Here is a 14,923-nt window from a genome sequence, read left to right as displayed (position 1 = left end):
CCTTCACGGACTAATGTATTAATAATTCTTGGGAAAAATTCCAGTCCACAGTCAGTTCTCGAGCACTGACAATATCACGGTTGGTAGTCAGCAAACCAGGATTTGTTTTGGAGAAAACTAATGGAGAACTTCACCATCTTTCGCTGTGTTCACAGATCAAACTCGGTTGATGCAACTATCCATCCTAAAGTGTCATCTGTCACTACCGTGGGCACAGCAATTCCCCACAAGCACTTTGGAAGAAAACAGGCAAAGTCAACCTAAAATTGGCTCTAGAATTTTGGCTAGGGGTTCTTTAAAAAAGGGGCACAATCTTAGCATTTAATTAGTTAATTTTTAATGTAATTTCAAACAATTAGTTTATGAGCCAAGGATGGTAAACAATGCAAGGTAAACAGAGCTACCATATCGTGATTTTATTTAGTGATACTGATCTAGTTTTTAAGCCACATGGATGTAAAACTTAATAAATGATATTATTTATGATGTTTATCTTCACTGTACCAAAACTAAAACATTTTAAAACAAAAAATATTAATTATTTTTCTTCAAATTAGTACAAACATATCTGTCTTCACTCTATTATCTTTTTTGCCTTAAAGGAACAATTTTTGGCCAACCTTTTCAGAGCTTGAATTTAGGACTATTAAGAAATAACTTTGAAATGTGATGATGCTTAAATTAATTTTTGAAATTTAGTGATGGGGTAGAACTAGGTCAGGAAATTGAAATTTTTCCAATGGTATGAGACCTAGGAGACACGGTGATTCACTTTATTATTTAAACCAAGGTTAATTTTTAGTTTTTAGCTCGCTTTATTTATTTAAGCCAAGGTTAATTTTTAGTTGTTATTGTTTAAATGCACTAGAAAGTTAAGTTTGCACAGGGATTGTTTTAAAATAAATAAAAGAGCTATGCTAACCCACAGATGAGCTTTGTTGATAGTATCCCTTTATTTTCATATAAAGTCTAATGTTTGAAATGTTATCATTGTTATAAAGCAAAATTATCTCTTCCTATTCTAATATTATTATCATATATTTCAAGCATGTGTTGGAAAACAAGTATAAGAGAGGATATAAGAAAATCCTATAGATAATGCATTTGCTTGATTGATTTACATAATGACTGTGTTTCATAATAACTGCTTATGGAATAATGGGAAGTTTTATAAAATGCTGGCCTTGCATATATCTTAGAATGCCAATTTAATAAAGTGTGTTTACATGCATTATATACATAGATAGATGATAGATAGATAATGGATATGTCCTCTTTCCTATTTTTCAAAGAATATCTTTTTTCCTAAAAAGAATGAGATAACTCTCCTGTCATTTTTATGAATAAAAATTTTATGTTTTCAGTAAACAACACTTGTGCCAATGTTGTGATATCACAAATATGGGGCAAGGCGGGAATGGGAAGCCCCCTGAGAAATTGTGTTGAATTTACGTGACTATCTGCAGCAAATTTTGACCAAGAAATCTAATGTACCACTTGGGTTCAACAAAATAATTTTCTTTAAAGTCTAAACTTTAAATATGTTCTCACTCATATGTGGAAGCTAAAAAATAGTGATATCATGGAAGTAATAAGTAGAGCAGAGGATACTAGAGACTGGGAGGGATAGGAGGAAGGGAAGGAAGGATAGGGAGAGGCTTGGTAAAAGCTACAAAATTGCAGCTAGGTGGAAGGGATAAGTTCTGGTGTTAAGCACTGGTACTAAGCACTGTAGTGTGACTATAGTTAACAATAATATATAGTTTCAAATAGCTAGAAGTAGGATATTGATATTCCAGACACAAAGAAGTGATAAAGGTGTGAGATGATAGATTTGCTAATTATTCTGATCTGATCACTGCACATTATATGTGTGGAAACAACATTATGTACCCCATAAATATGTACAATTATTATCTGTCAATTTTAAAAGTAAAATTAAAAAGTAATAACTATAAAAAGATATAAATGTCACAATTACTTACTTGCATCGATGGCAAAATCTTATGTTTTATTCAGAAAACAGTAGACATCTCCCTTTCCAGCCACATCTTTATCATAAGCACGACTTAGTTGCGTTCCAGGGAGCATATTTTCAGGCAAATTCACTGGGTTAATTAAAATCTGAATTTCTGTTTTAATGTGTGAAAACACTGAAGAGATAACACACAAAGACTTCTTAATATCAAGAAAAATATAAAAATGAACAATTTTATCAATATCAATATTTTATCAATATTTCCATTTATTTGTCTTGATACATTTCAAGCTGAAACTGGAGTAAAAAGTTTCATCTAAAACTGAGTAAGTTTTTTTTCTTTAACATATCAATATTGTTTTTCAGTGATGAACTGTGTAGAACAAACTCGCAGGAAAGTATAAGTTTAGATCCCAGCTTTAATATATCTTTAGTTTATTCCTTTGCTCAACATGAATTTAACAATTATCATGCAGAATGGTTATTTCACAAGCAAATTTTACTAATTTCTTCCTTCAGTTTATTGACCATTTCAGTGAAATCATTTCGCATGCTCACATAAGCTATATTTTTAAATATGAAGTTTGTTGTATTACAATTTAAAATGCTAATTGAAAAAAATCAAGGAAAAGACCTTTCTTCTTTAATTTGCGTAATATTTTCATTGCTTTTCTTTTTATTAGAAAGAAAAGATCTGTTTTTGGTTTAGTTGTGAGTCATTGTAAATTACATTATGCTGTACCTCTGTAGTGGAAAACAGAAATAGGCATATTCTGAAACTCATTCCCAGAATATGTAATATGACTAAAAGAAAATAATATATATAAGAAATATCTAAAACAATAACTTAAATGTTAAAAATATTAATAAACTGGTAATATTATTTTTATATGACTTTTTGTTATATAATAAATATTTTTACATAGCAAATTACTCTACAAAAAGAGGACCCTTACAAAAAAAAAATACCAAAAGTAGAATCCTGTCTAAAATAATCCAAGATTAAGAGTTGAGTTTTTTGTTCATTATTTAATATCAATTTTTCTCTCTCTCTCTCACACACACACACATACACACACACACAAACAATAAGAATGAAAATGAGAAAGAAATATTCAATGAATTTAAAGGATCTCAGCAGGGATTCAAATTCCATAACTAACAAACTTAGTTTCCTTAAAAACAAATGAAATATCAAATTTATATAAACCTGTGCATATTAAAAAAGTCTTGAAGATGTTCATATTTAGACCAGCTCCCCATTTGCCCTTAGCAACGTCTACAAACAAGTGCACGCCTTTGGCTATTTATACAAATTCAGTCTTTACACAAATTAAGCCAATAAGTCACTACATTGTTACTCAATATTGAAGCCAATAATTTTATTGTATTTAATTGAGTGATTATGCACATAGGTCATATTTCAGCTTCTGTGTCTGTTTCCCGTTTGTACCTGGTAAGAAGATTATCAGCAAGGCTAGGATCATTATATATCAACAATTTAAAACATAAGTCTTTAGAGCTGACGTGGAGTAACCTATGGATAATTTTTGGCAAGAAGTTCAGGTGATTTAATTTTTAATCCCTGTTTACGTAATAGAAGCTGTTCTGCAAGTAGAATAAAGAATTATTTTTAATATGACTGCATAAATATTTGCAAACCCTGAGATGATTCAGTATTATTTCTGAGTGCGACTAGTTGTATACTCACCGCTCTACTGTTGGCTGAGTAACTCCAAAGTTAAGCAAGACCCACTCTTAGGTAATTTGTAACCTAGCAAAGACAATGGCTGGATAAAAATGGCTATACCACAACGGAGTAGGTAAATGTTTCGGTAAAATAACATGAAAATTCAGAAGAGGAAGGAAACACTTCCAAAAGAGGACGAAAGGGAGAAACCTTCAAAGAAGTGGTGGCTTTTCAAAAATGAGGCTTTGAGGCTTTGAAGCACCAAAGTCTTGATAACAAGCCTATTGGAAAAACCTAAAGTATAATAATAATAAATAAATAAATTAATTAATTAAAAAAAGAAAAATACTTTTCAGCGTGTTTCTCTCAATATATATGCATTTCTATATTCATAAATTATTTAAATGCACCACAGCATGGTATATTTTATATGCTCATGAAATACACATAAAAACTAGAATAAATGCAAAAGAATGATATAAATGTGGAAAATATTGTACTACATTATGTTATACCTATCACATCATATTATATTGCAAATGATATAAATATACTACAGTAAATGTTTTTCTATTTCTAAAATGTTACAAACATTTTAGATAGTAATTACTATATTATTAAATAATTTTCATAATGAGATGACAAAGATAAATCAAATAGTTTTAAAACTCATTCATTAATTATACAATAAATGTTAAATATTAAACATACATATATTTGTATAATAAAGTACTTAATATTTATTTCATAATACTTGGAGTGGAAAAAATATGCTTTATTCTTGTTGAAAACATGATTTTACATTATATGATATTACATGTTCATAGCAAAGATCAAAGTTCAGTTTATGTTCATACTCAGTGGCTCTTAAAGATACAAAGGATCCCAAACATCCCTCACAAATATATGTATAACTAAATAGAAGTGCATCCTTTTATACTTAATAAATCATAAATTCATTTTTTGGTTTTATCTACCAACACTGAAAAGTATTGAATATAGCCAGCTGTAAAATATTCTTCATCCTTGATGTCAATCCGATTTTGTTTCAAATCAATTGGATAGTATTTCCTCTTACATTTTTACTAGTTTAAAACCTACTGACATTTTTTATGTGGAAGATTTTTACACCGATTAGAAAATTCTGTTTTCCAGTACAAGTAGGCAGATAAGTGTTTGCGTAGGTGACACAACTGCAGTGGTTTGAAGTCTAGAATGATGGAAACATTTTTAAGCCTCTCCATACTATGAGTTTCTTTCAGATGACAATTGCTTTCTTATTCAACAGTAAATGCCAGAATTATCTTTATGGGACTGATAAAGTACTTATGATTGTCTTTCAGGAAGCAATTGTATATTATAAAATATTTTAAATAAATTTCATAGTCTTTATTGTATTATTAAATTGTATTTGCTTAATAATAAATTAACAAAGTTGGAAAACTTGACCTTTTCTAACGGAAAAATATGTAGCTCATCCTTAAATTTGACAAGTCTATGAACACGATGCCCAGGGATCACAAATAAATACGTCGGGTACAAAATATTTTAATTATTATGCTTTATCTCTTTATAAAACTGTATGATTCTTAGGGATCTGGGTTTTCTTTTGTTTCCCAAGTACAAATACTTCTGATTTTATTAAAGAAAGTATAGAACATTGAATTCTACATCTTTAAACACTATTATTTTAAGAATCAGTCGAATCAGTCTGGTCTCTTCATAGTGCCGGCATGTCCAATACTTCCCCGACTAAGTTTTTCTTCATTGGTGGTAAATCAAGTCTGCATTCTGAATTGTAATTTTCTTCTGGCTTTTTAATAAAATTAGCTGTCGCTGTTTTTGCTTTTGTTTGCATTGCCCTGCCGCTAAAATTTCTGAGTAATGATTCTAATCGTTCTTGTATTGTTTAGATTGCGGTGTTTGTTGTACTTTGTATATTCTTTATTTTTGACCCAGCGCGCGCGACCCATCACCACGCTGACAAAGTGGTTCCTCAAAGCAAAACACTGCGGCGGTTCCCGGTGACCAGCAGCCACCGCTTCCTGGAGCCTATAGGGGCCTCTCCAGCCGCCACCTCGGCCGTCCCTATGTCCCTCAGGACCTCTTCGATTCACCTCCTCCGCCGGCCTCCTCTCCGGTGCCCGGGACACTGTCGAGCCTCACCAGCTAGCAACGACCCATGTAGAGGCCTGGGAGGCTTCTCCTTGGAGAGACATTGTTCCAAGAATAGGCGCGTCCGACTTCGTTCCCGTCCGGCTCTGCACCATCTGATGGTGCCGTTGTAAGACTAGAGTGCGATCTGTGTTTGATGACTGCTTTCCACTTCTGGCTTAAATTTTCACATCTTTTCTGTAATAAACTTTCTTATGAATATTGCAAATGAATGTATTTCATATATGATGCTATTTCTATAAGTAATTCTTAAACTCTTTGTTTGCTTGCTTTAATTCTGGGCAAACAACCATTATATAAAAATTACCCTTCAATTTTCCCCCATGAATTATAAATTATATTTTCTTTCCAGTAGTCACTTTTTTATGAGACCACGTTTTGCTTAGCAAATGTTTCCTTTAGTAGTTCAAAGAAAGTGATTCTTTAAGTTTTTCATTATTAAAATAGAATATTGCGGATACCATAAGCTAAGACATGTTTAAAAACCTGAACTTTCATTCAACTAGAGCAAATTTTTCACTCTAAATGATTAATTCTAATCAGTTTCTTTATATGCCTAACATTTGTCTACATCTTACAAAAATGTGGTAACAAGCAATACATTTTACTTTGTCTTTTATTTCACATCGTCTCTTTTAGCCAATTTCCACTGTAGGAAGAAAATTTATTACCTCAGTCAAATGTGAACTTCTGTCTTTTGCTATTTATTTATTGTTGAATTGGTAAAATTTTGTCAGATTCAAAATGTACACATAATTTATAACATTGCTAAAATATTGTATAATTTTGACTTCATGTTCTGGGTGCTAAATTTTAACATTTTGCCACCTGGGATATGTTCATGCTACCACGAGCAAAAAATCTCCAGGGAAAATGTACACTAAAGTTAAAATTCATTATTAACAATAGTGCATGTAAATATTTACTGCAACGATTTCTTCTGAATAATTCTGAATGTTGTTTGGCTGATTTCTGGATAGATCAATTTTTAGCTCCTAACCCTAGAGATAAGCATGCCCAGTGTCATTTATTTGCCCCAACTGCCTCCGCGCAAACCTTTTTATCCTCATTCTGGCCTCATTGAATTTAAATTTCTTTTTTATTTAGGAGGAGAGATTTAGTTTAAACAAGATTATATAATACATAAATCCAGTTCAACTGCATTTATATGAAGTCTAAATGATTGCAATATGCTGAATATGAACAAGTGTGGGAGAATTTTCTTGTCTGTGCAGAACTCCCACCCTGCCTTCTACTTGTGAATGTTTGACATGAGAACGCCATAAGAATGCCAATACCTACTTAAATATTAAAGCTTAGTTTTTTTCTTGTATTTGAGATTTTAAAAAGAATAAATGTAAATAGAAGTTCTAATATTTCTTTCTAGCACCAAAATAGATCATTTAACATATTGCCTTCTGTATAAGAATCACATTTTGGAAAATGCTAACTGATTTAATGTTTATGAACTATTACACCAGTAAATATTTGCTAATTTATTCACTTATCAATGTATATATTCATATAATAAATGGAAGATGAAAAGTGGGAAATGAGGCATTGGTGGAGAAGGTAGCATGACCAAAAGTAGGATAGCAGGAAAATATTTGTTGTTTAATAAAATTCACAGACGGTTTTCATTATTCGTTTTTGAGAAAGGCTGCAACGTGACCACAAGTGCATTTCAGAAAGATTCGCGTGGAAGGACACTGAGGGTTGATTAGCAAGATGAGAAAATGGAGGAGCGAATAGTAGATTTATAACTTTCTATGTGAGAGGTAATGAGTACCAAAAACAAGATGTTGTCAGGAACGTATAAAGATACTAAAACACTTTATACTTGTAAAACAATCTCTGGCATGTGAAATATATATTTATATCATAAATAATCATATGCAGGACTATAAAAATGCCTGTGTAAGCTGAAATTGTGCAAATCAATATTAATAATCCATAGGAAAAATCATAGTTACGGTATTTTAAAAAAATTTCTCAAAACATAAAAATTTTTATTATAGCTTAGAAATTGATAGAGGTGAAAAAATAGTATAACAAATATTTAGTTGATACACTGTAAATGAGAATTAAAATGTTTTATTTCTTTGTTAAGAAGGACATTTCAAGAATAGTTTAAACAGTGCTTGCTGTACGCTATGGAGCAAGGATCTTTTCTGGGCCTTAGCAAATTATCCTATTCCTTTCTAGGTTTGGATCAGCATCCCACATTTTATTATTTGCACTTTCAGTGTTGTAAAATATCTTTGAGATTTCCTTTAATGTGAAGTTTTTTGACAATGTCATTTCCTCCAGGACATCATCATCCTTTTAAGCACAACCATTTACTTAATTTTGGTTAATGTCACCTTCACTAAGTTCTCCTGGCTGCATACCTGTTGTTTCTCAAATAGTGGCAGTGCCAGTATTCCCACGATCAGGGATTTTTTTTTACCTGTTAACTCCATTTATGTTAACTTAGAATCCTGAAAAGTTATTTTCACAGTGTGGCAAATGTTTCTGCAATACTTCATGAATATTACTCAGTTTACTTTCTGAATGTCCTCATGATTTCTAATGCTTGCTTTAAGTCATATTTATCCAAAGATGAGCTAAGGTTAATTGCTTGATCTTCAGTTGTAGTGTCAATGGCTTGTCTGAAAATTCATCTAAAGTTATAGGCTCTAAAAGTTGAAATAATTCCTTGGTCTGTCCACTAACTGACTTAATAAAGTTGCATTTGGTGATAAAATACAAATTTTTGCATCATAACCTTAAGAAATTCAGGGTGACCTGGAGTATTATCCAGCCATAATAGTTCATTAAAAGTTAAATTATTTTGGCAATAGTATCTGTCTACTGCCTAGAAAAAGAAGGGTGTATATGATTCAAGGAGTCACAGTGCTAGAAAAATATACTGAAGCGTACTCATCCTTCAACTGTGGCATCACAAACTACCAAAGAGTGATAGCTTTTATACTTTGATAAAAATAAATTCCACACAGTCTTATTAAACATATAATAAAATAAAATAATCTTCCATATGGCAGTGGAATAGAACTTAGCTTAGATTACCCAGGGCAAGTTCTCAGAAATGTTTGCATTTCAAGAATTCCATGGGATTTCCAGTGTGTAAAGTAGAAATGGTGGGATAAGCTCTCCTTCCTGGACAAAGATCAGGTAGACTTAATGTCTCTTATAAAACATTGGCATTCCCTAAGCTCAAAATTCCTCTTCTCTAACCCAACCCATGGCATGTGCAAGCATCACTTGGCCGTCTTTGCCTTACTTTTTAGGATTTGGGACTGAAGGAACCAGTGTGAATGCTGGCACTCTGGCTTCTGCAATTTCTGTGAATAATAATAATAATGTCCTGTGTATCTGACCCCAAAGTCTTATGTCTTGTACCAGTATACATGAACCAGTGGGAAGTCAACCTCTCAGCTTGCAAGTAAGGCAAAATCTCAGACCCTTCACATTTCTTGCCACAAGAAACTTATTATTTTTCTAGTCACCAAAACATATTTTGTGAATGCATAAACCAGCTCCAGGTCAAAACCTGTAGAAGTGAAATCATTTCAGATGTGTGCTATTCCTTAATGGCAGAATGCTACAAACTCCAGTCTTACACATTTTCAGGGAAGTGGTAAAGCATCACCCTTGCAATCAAAGGTAGCAGATTTTTTTTAAAAAAAGTTATTTTATCTATGCACATAGTTTAACTTCCCTTAGAAATCTTTTTTTTCATTTGTAATATGTGGAAAGTTATAATAACTACCTCAGAGCTGTTATGAATATATGAGGTAATGCATAAAAGGAACTAGCACAATAGAGGATATATGAGAAACACTCAACAAATATTTTATATTGCTTTAGAGTTACTTAGGGTACCTCATTAAATAACTCAAAGTCTAGAATGGAATTTTGTAGACCCTCATATTGAACACCCCCATGGGATTGTGATTTGAATATTTTCGGAAGTAACCTATCCTATTCTGAGTTCTGTTCTCCATCAACACTAACAGTAAGATTCCTACGTAATGTTATAAAGCTTTCCCTGAAGAATTAAAGTATCTTTACATGTGTATATACAGGGACCTCTTATGAATGGCTGGTAACTGGAGATGGTTGCTGGCATGGTGCAATCCATCCTCTATATCCACCATCAAATAGTTGTAATTTACAAACCTGATTATGTCATTTTTATACTAAAACTTTCTTCCTACAGAAGAGAGAGTCCAAACCACTTAGCATGCAGTATTTGACATTTTACTCATTTCTTCTTTTCCCCTCTGATGTACCATACATTCAGCGAATTCAATACTTTTTCATATTCTCTTCCATATTTCCATTACAAACACGATTCTATGCCCAGAAATGCATCTCTCTCATTACTTTCTTGTGAAACTTTACAAATTCTTTAGGAGCCAGATCAAATGTCACTTCCTTAGTGAGGGCATTCATGACTTCCCCGGGATACTTGGACATTCCCTCCCTCTACTATTACCCAAAAGTGTTCTGTGTACTCTCCTGTGGCATTTATTCTATGGAGTGTAACACTCTGTTTACATGAATTTTTTCATATTTGTCTAGCTTGTGTTTGTGTTTCCAGTGCTGAGGACAAGGAAAGGCTTGTTATATATCTAATTGGCCTTTGAATGAATGAATAAACAAGATTTTGTCTATCATATTCTGGATTAAGTTCTATCATGAGTTTTACTCCCTTTGAGTCTTAAGCATGTATATTCTCTTAGAATCTAATACTAAAATCCCAAGCTCTTTGTCAAGTATGTTCTACCAGACACACTGCTGTCCCAAGTTCTTGGAAATGACCATTCTCTCTGCCTGGAAAATTCTTCCCTTAGATGTTCATATGTCTTGGGTCATCACCTCCTTCTAATTTTTGCTCAATTATCATTTTCTCATTGAAATTTACTCGCATCATCTGATTTAAGTAGGAACTCCTCTTTTTTCCCATTCCTTTTTCCCTATCTTATTTTCTTCCATAGAATTTATCATCCTTTAACATACTACGCAATTGTTTTAATTATAATATCTATTGTCTATGTACACTCACTACTATGTCAACAGTTTTAGGGAAGGTTTCAGGGAAGAGTTGTAGTAGTTTTTTTTTTTCTTCAAGGACGCATTTTCAGTAACTGAAAGAATGTCAGTTTCAATCATTATTGGGAAGAATAACTGTAAGGGACAAACTATGGCAAAGATTTTACATCACATTCTTTCTGAATTCAGTCTCCTATAAAGCCTGGCTCAGAGAAAAGTGTAAGGATTTGATTTATGATATTGAAGTAAATTTTGGAATGCCTCTAACACAGATTTCATAGTTCTACCTAGGACCAGACAGACAGATTTAGAGATTTGTATGTTCATATAATAGGTGTGTTTGTTATGTATGTGAGATATATATAAGGGAACTTAAAAAAGTTTATGGAAAACTGGAATTAAAATACTAAAAATAAAAATATAAACTTTACTTGTCAACATAAGCTTCATCAAGTTCCAGATACTTTTGGGAGCAATAATACCAGCCATTTAGTCCATCTGTAAAGAACTGAGAATTTAACCATGTCAATGCAATCTTTTTTACATTATTAACTGAGGAAAAAAATGAGTGCCCTTTACAGATTTTTAAGGATAGGAAACAGAAAGAAGTTAGAGGAGCCAAGTCAGAACTGTAAGGTGGATGACTAATGATTTGTTATCGAAATTCTCACAAAATTGCTCTTGTTTGAAGAGAGGTATGAGAAGGAGCATTGTAGTGGTGAAGAAGGACTCCCTGGTGAAGTTTCCCGGGGAACTCTTCTGCTAAAGCTTCAGCTAACTTTCTCAAAACACTCTCATAACAAGCAGATGTTACCGTTCTGTGGCCCTCCAGGAAGTCAATAAGCAGAATGCCTTGAGCATCCCCCAAAAATTCTTGCATGACCTTTGCTGTTGACTGATCTGCTTTTGCTTTGACTGGACCACTGCCACCTCTTGGTAGCCATTGTTTTTTGTTGTTCTTTGTCTTCAGTTCACTGGTAAAGCTATATTTTATCTCCTATTACTACTCTTTGAAGAAATGCTTCTTGATTCCAATTTTTAAAAAATTTTCATTAAAAGCTCTGTTCTTGTCTGCAGCAGATTCAGGCACAACAGTTTTAGCACCTATTGAGTGAAAGGTTTGCTCAGTTTTAATTTTTCCACAAAATGTGTGGTAAACAAATTGAGATATCTATGGTATTGGCTATTGTTTGTTCTATTAATCATCAGTCCTCTTCAGTTAGGTCATGGACAAGATTACTTTTTTTCTTACAAATTGGTGTGGATAGTCTGCCACTTTGGGCTTCATTTTCAACATCATCTCATCACTTCTTAAAATCAGTTACCCATTTGCAAACTGCTGATTTCTTTGGGGCATTGTCCCTATAAATTTTTGGAAAGCATCAATGATTTCACAATTCTTACACTAAAACTTCACCACATATTTGATGTTTTTGCTTTAATTTTGGTAGAATTCACACTGCTCTTATAGGGGCTCTTTTCAAACTGATGTATTATCTTTTTTGTGCCTTAAACTAGGTCCTCTTCAGACATATTATAGCAAATTAGCATGCAATTATTTTGAAGCAAAAATATTTTGAAATCCATGCATTGATTTGTCATAATATACACTTTCCGTGAACTTATTGAAGACCCCTCCTGTGTGTGTGTGTGTGTGTGTGTGTGTGTGTGTGTGTCAGAACCGTCAGACACTTTTGTAAGCGATGAAACCAGCCATTTAGTCCATCTCTAAAGAACTGAGAGTCCTAGGAATCTAACCATGTCAGTGCAGTCTTTTTCGCATTATTAACTGAGGAAAAAATGAGTGCCCTTTACAGATTTTTAAGATTAGGAAACAGAAGCCAGGGCAGCCAAATCAGAACTGTATATGTGCACATATATATGTAAATTTGTACGCTTATACCAAGTATTGCAAGTATTAACATCTCTATTTGACATTATAAAAATGAAATATAAGTAAATAATATATCCAGTCAAACATTAAGTCATAAAACAGTATTTTTCCCTTTCATTGATTATTTGTTAGCTCCTTCTAAAATATAGCCTAGTTATAAAATAGCCATAGATTTTTAAAGCATCTTTGAATGTCAAGAGCTAAGATAAACAACAGAAGGGCATGCTAAAAACAGTCAATTAATTTGTATTTTCTGGTGAAGCAGGAAAGAACAGAGGAGAGAAGGGGAGGGAAAGGAGATGCCTGGCCCTATTACTCATCCTGAGTCACTGATTGCGTGCCTGAAAAAGTACAGACCTTTCATGGGGAACTCAAGCTCTTTTGAACCAAAGGCTTAAGTAACCCTTGGAGAAAATGGTAGTTTATGCTTTCTGAATTATTATATAATCTTATTACTGGGACAAATTCCCATTCATTATATGAATTATTTCGTATAAGATGTCAAACTAACAGATATAGAAAGTTTAATAAGAAACATTGTATTTCTCCCAGTTGATATGTTTATTTAGGACCACAGTATTTTAGCAGTGCTAGAAGACCATTCAGGTATTTGCTTGTTATTTGGTTGCTCAGTGGGTTTCAATAACTTTTTATTCTAAAATGCCCCCCAAACACTTCAAAGAACCGAAACTTTAAAAAATTGCTGCTAATTTATCTCTAATAAAAAAAGGTATCCAGTTTAAAAAGCACTGTTTTTGGTTTTGTTTTTCCCTAATAGAGTGTTTATGTTGACAGATGAGGAATGAAGGGGAAAATTGAGGGTAAATGATTTTTTTTCTCTTTTTGCTTTCTTAAAATGTTCTTTTCAAGGTTTAATAATGTATGCAGTTTGGAAAAGTAGTCAGGCCTTGAATTCTTAGTTATCAAGCAGTATATGGATCGTACCCAATCAATCTGTCGCAAAATGAAAATTGAACAAAGTTTTGCTGAAATTGAAGTAGACAGTTTTAAAGGATCAAAGTTAATTATATTAGTCCCTCAAATTCCCAAGGTTATGATAACAAAATAACTCATCAATACTCTTACAAATTAGGCCTGAACATATGAACACAATCTTTGTCAATTTGGTGTCTCTGTAATGAGTGATGAATCTAGTAGAACATGAGGCAAGGTGGCATTGTTTGGAGATGGAAAAAAGAATTATAACAGTCACTTCTAGCATTCTTATTTGCACATTAAAAAATCAAGACTACAAGGAAGGTGTGTTGGACATTTCACTCCATTCTTGGAGAACTCAATTTATATATATGGTTTGATGGGGAACAGAACAGGAAGACGGCTAGCCTCTTAGCAGCTCTATTATTTATAGCTTCTCCGAACCCCTCACTTGTCTTATTTTTAAAATGAGGATAATATCAATTTCCTCACAGGTTTTTAAATAATTTACTTATATATAAATATAAACCTATTTACATATTTTATACTATATGTTTATATTTTAAAATTATTCATATTTGTATATATACATGACATAGACAACAGGCATATGACACCCTTGGCTCAGAGCTATTCAAAATTTTAAACCCCATTGTCTTTCTCTGCATTGTGAGTGAAAACTGCCTCTTTATCTTCCTTTTTATCATCTTAATCTTGCTCTTTGGAGCTACCTTTAAAAAGCTTCATTGCAATTATTTTCATTGCTTCATGAATTTGAAAAGGAATATCACAGTTTTACTTAATTGTTCATTTGTTCTATTCTCTAGGTTAAATATTACTAAGCCTGTAATTCTTTTTTAGCTGATATAATCCCAGATGCCCTCCAAAATATATGCATGTTTTTCAAAGGCATATCTGCAAATTTCTTAAATGCAATGTCCCAAACTATACTTGGTTATTTTGCAAATGGAAGTTGATTGGTTCAGAGTAGTATATAATCCTCTTGAGGTATACATTATACTTACATGATAACAGGGTAAGATTGCATTGATGTTTTATTTTCTACTAACTTTTGTTTGGATACTTCTATAAGAAAGACAAAATGGCTACTAATAATCATATTCAGAGATACTTAGGTTTGAGTCCTAGCTACATAGTCACAAAACCTAAAATGTATCTCATAATGTCTATT

At 32.6% G+C, this 14,923-nt stretch overlaps 1 long non-coding RNA gene across 1 annotated transcript in view; it reads right to left on the bottom strand.

Moving 5' to 3' along the window:
- LOC129060263 (uncharacterized) overlaps positions 1 to 14,923 on the bottom strand; it is a 49,874-nt gene that overhangs the window by 29,114 nt on the left and 5,837 nt on the right. The window contains exon 3 of the long non-coding RNA XR_008526842.1: positions 1,986 to 2,153. This is a non-coding gene — a long non-coding RNA (uncharacterized LOC129060263). The remainder of the gene's footprint in view (positions 1 to 1,985; positions 2,154 to 14,923) is intronic.

This window comes from Pongo abelii, chromosome 6 (genome assembly GCF_028885655.2).
Source record: "Pongo abelii isolate AG06213 chromosome 6, NHGRI_mPonAbe1-v2.0_pri, whole genome shotgun sequence".
NCBI lineage: Eukaryota > Metazoa > Chordata > Mammalia > Primates > Hominidae > Pongo > Pongo abelii.
Note: the sequence above shows the minus strand (reverse complement) of the source record. Positions and strands in the feature narration are given on the sequence as shown.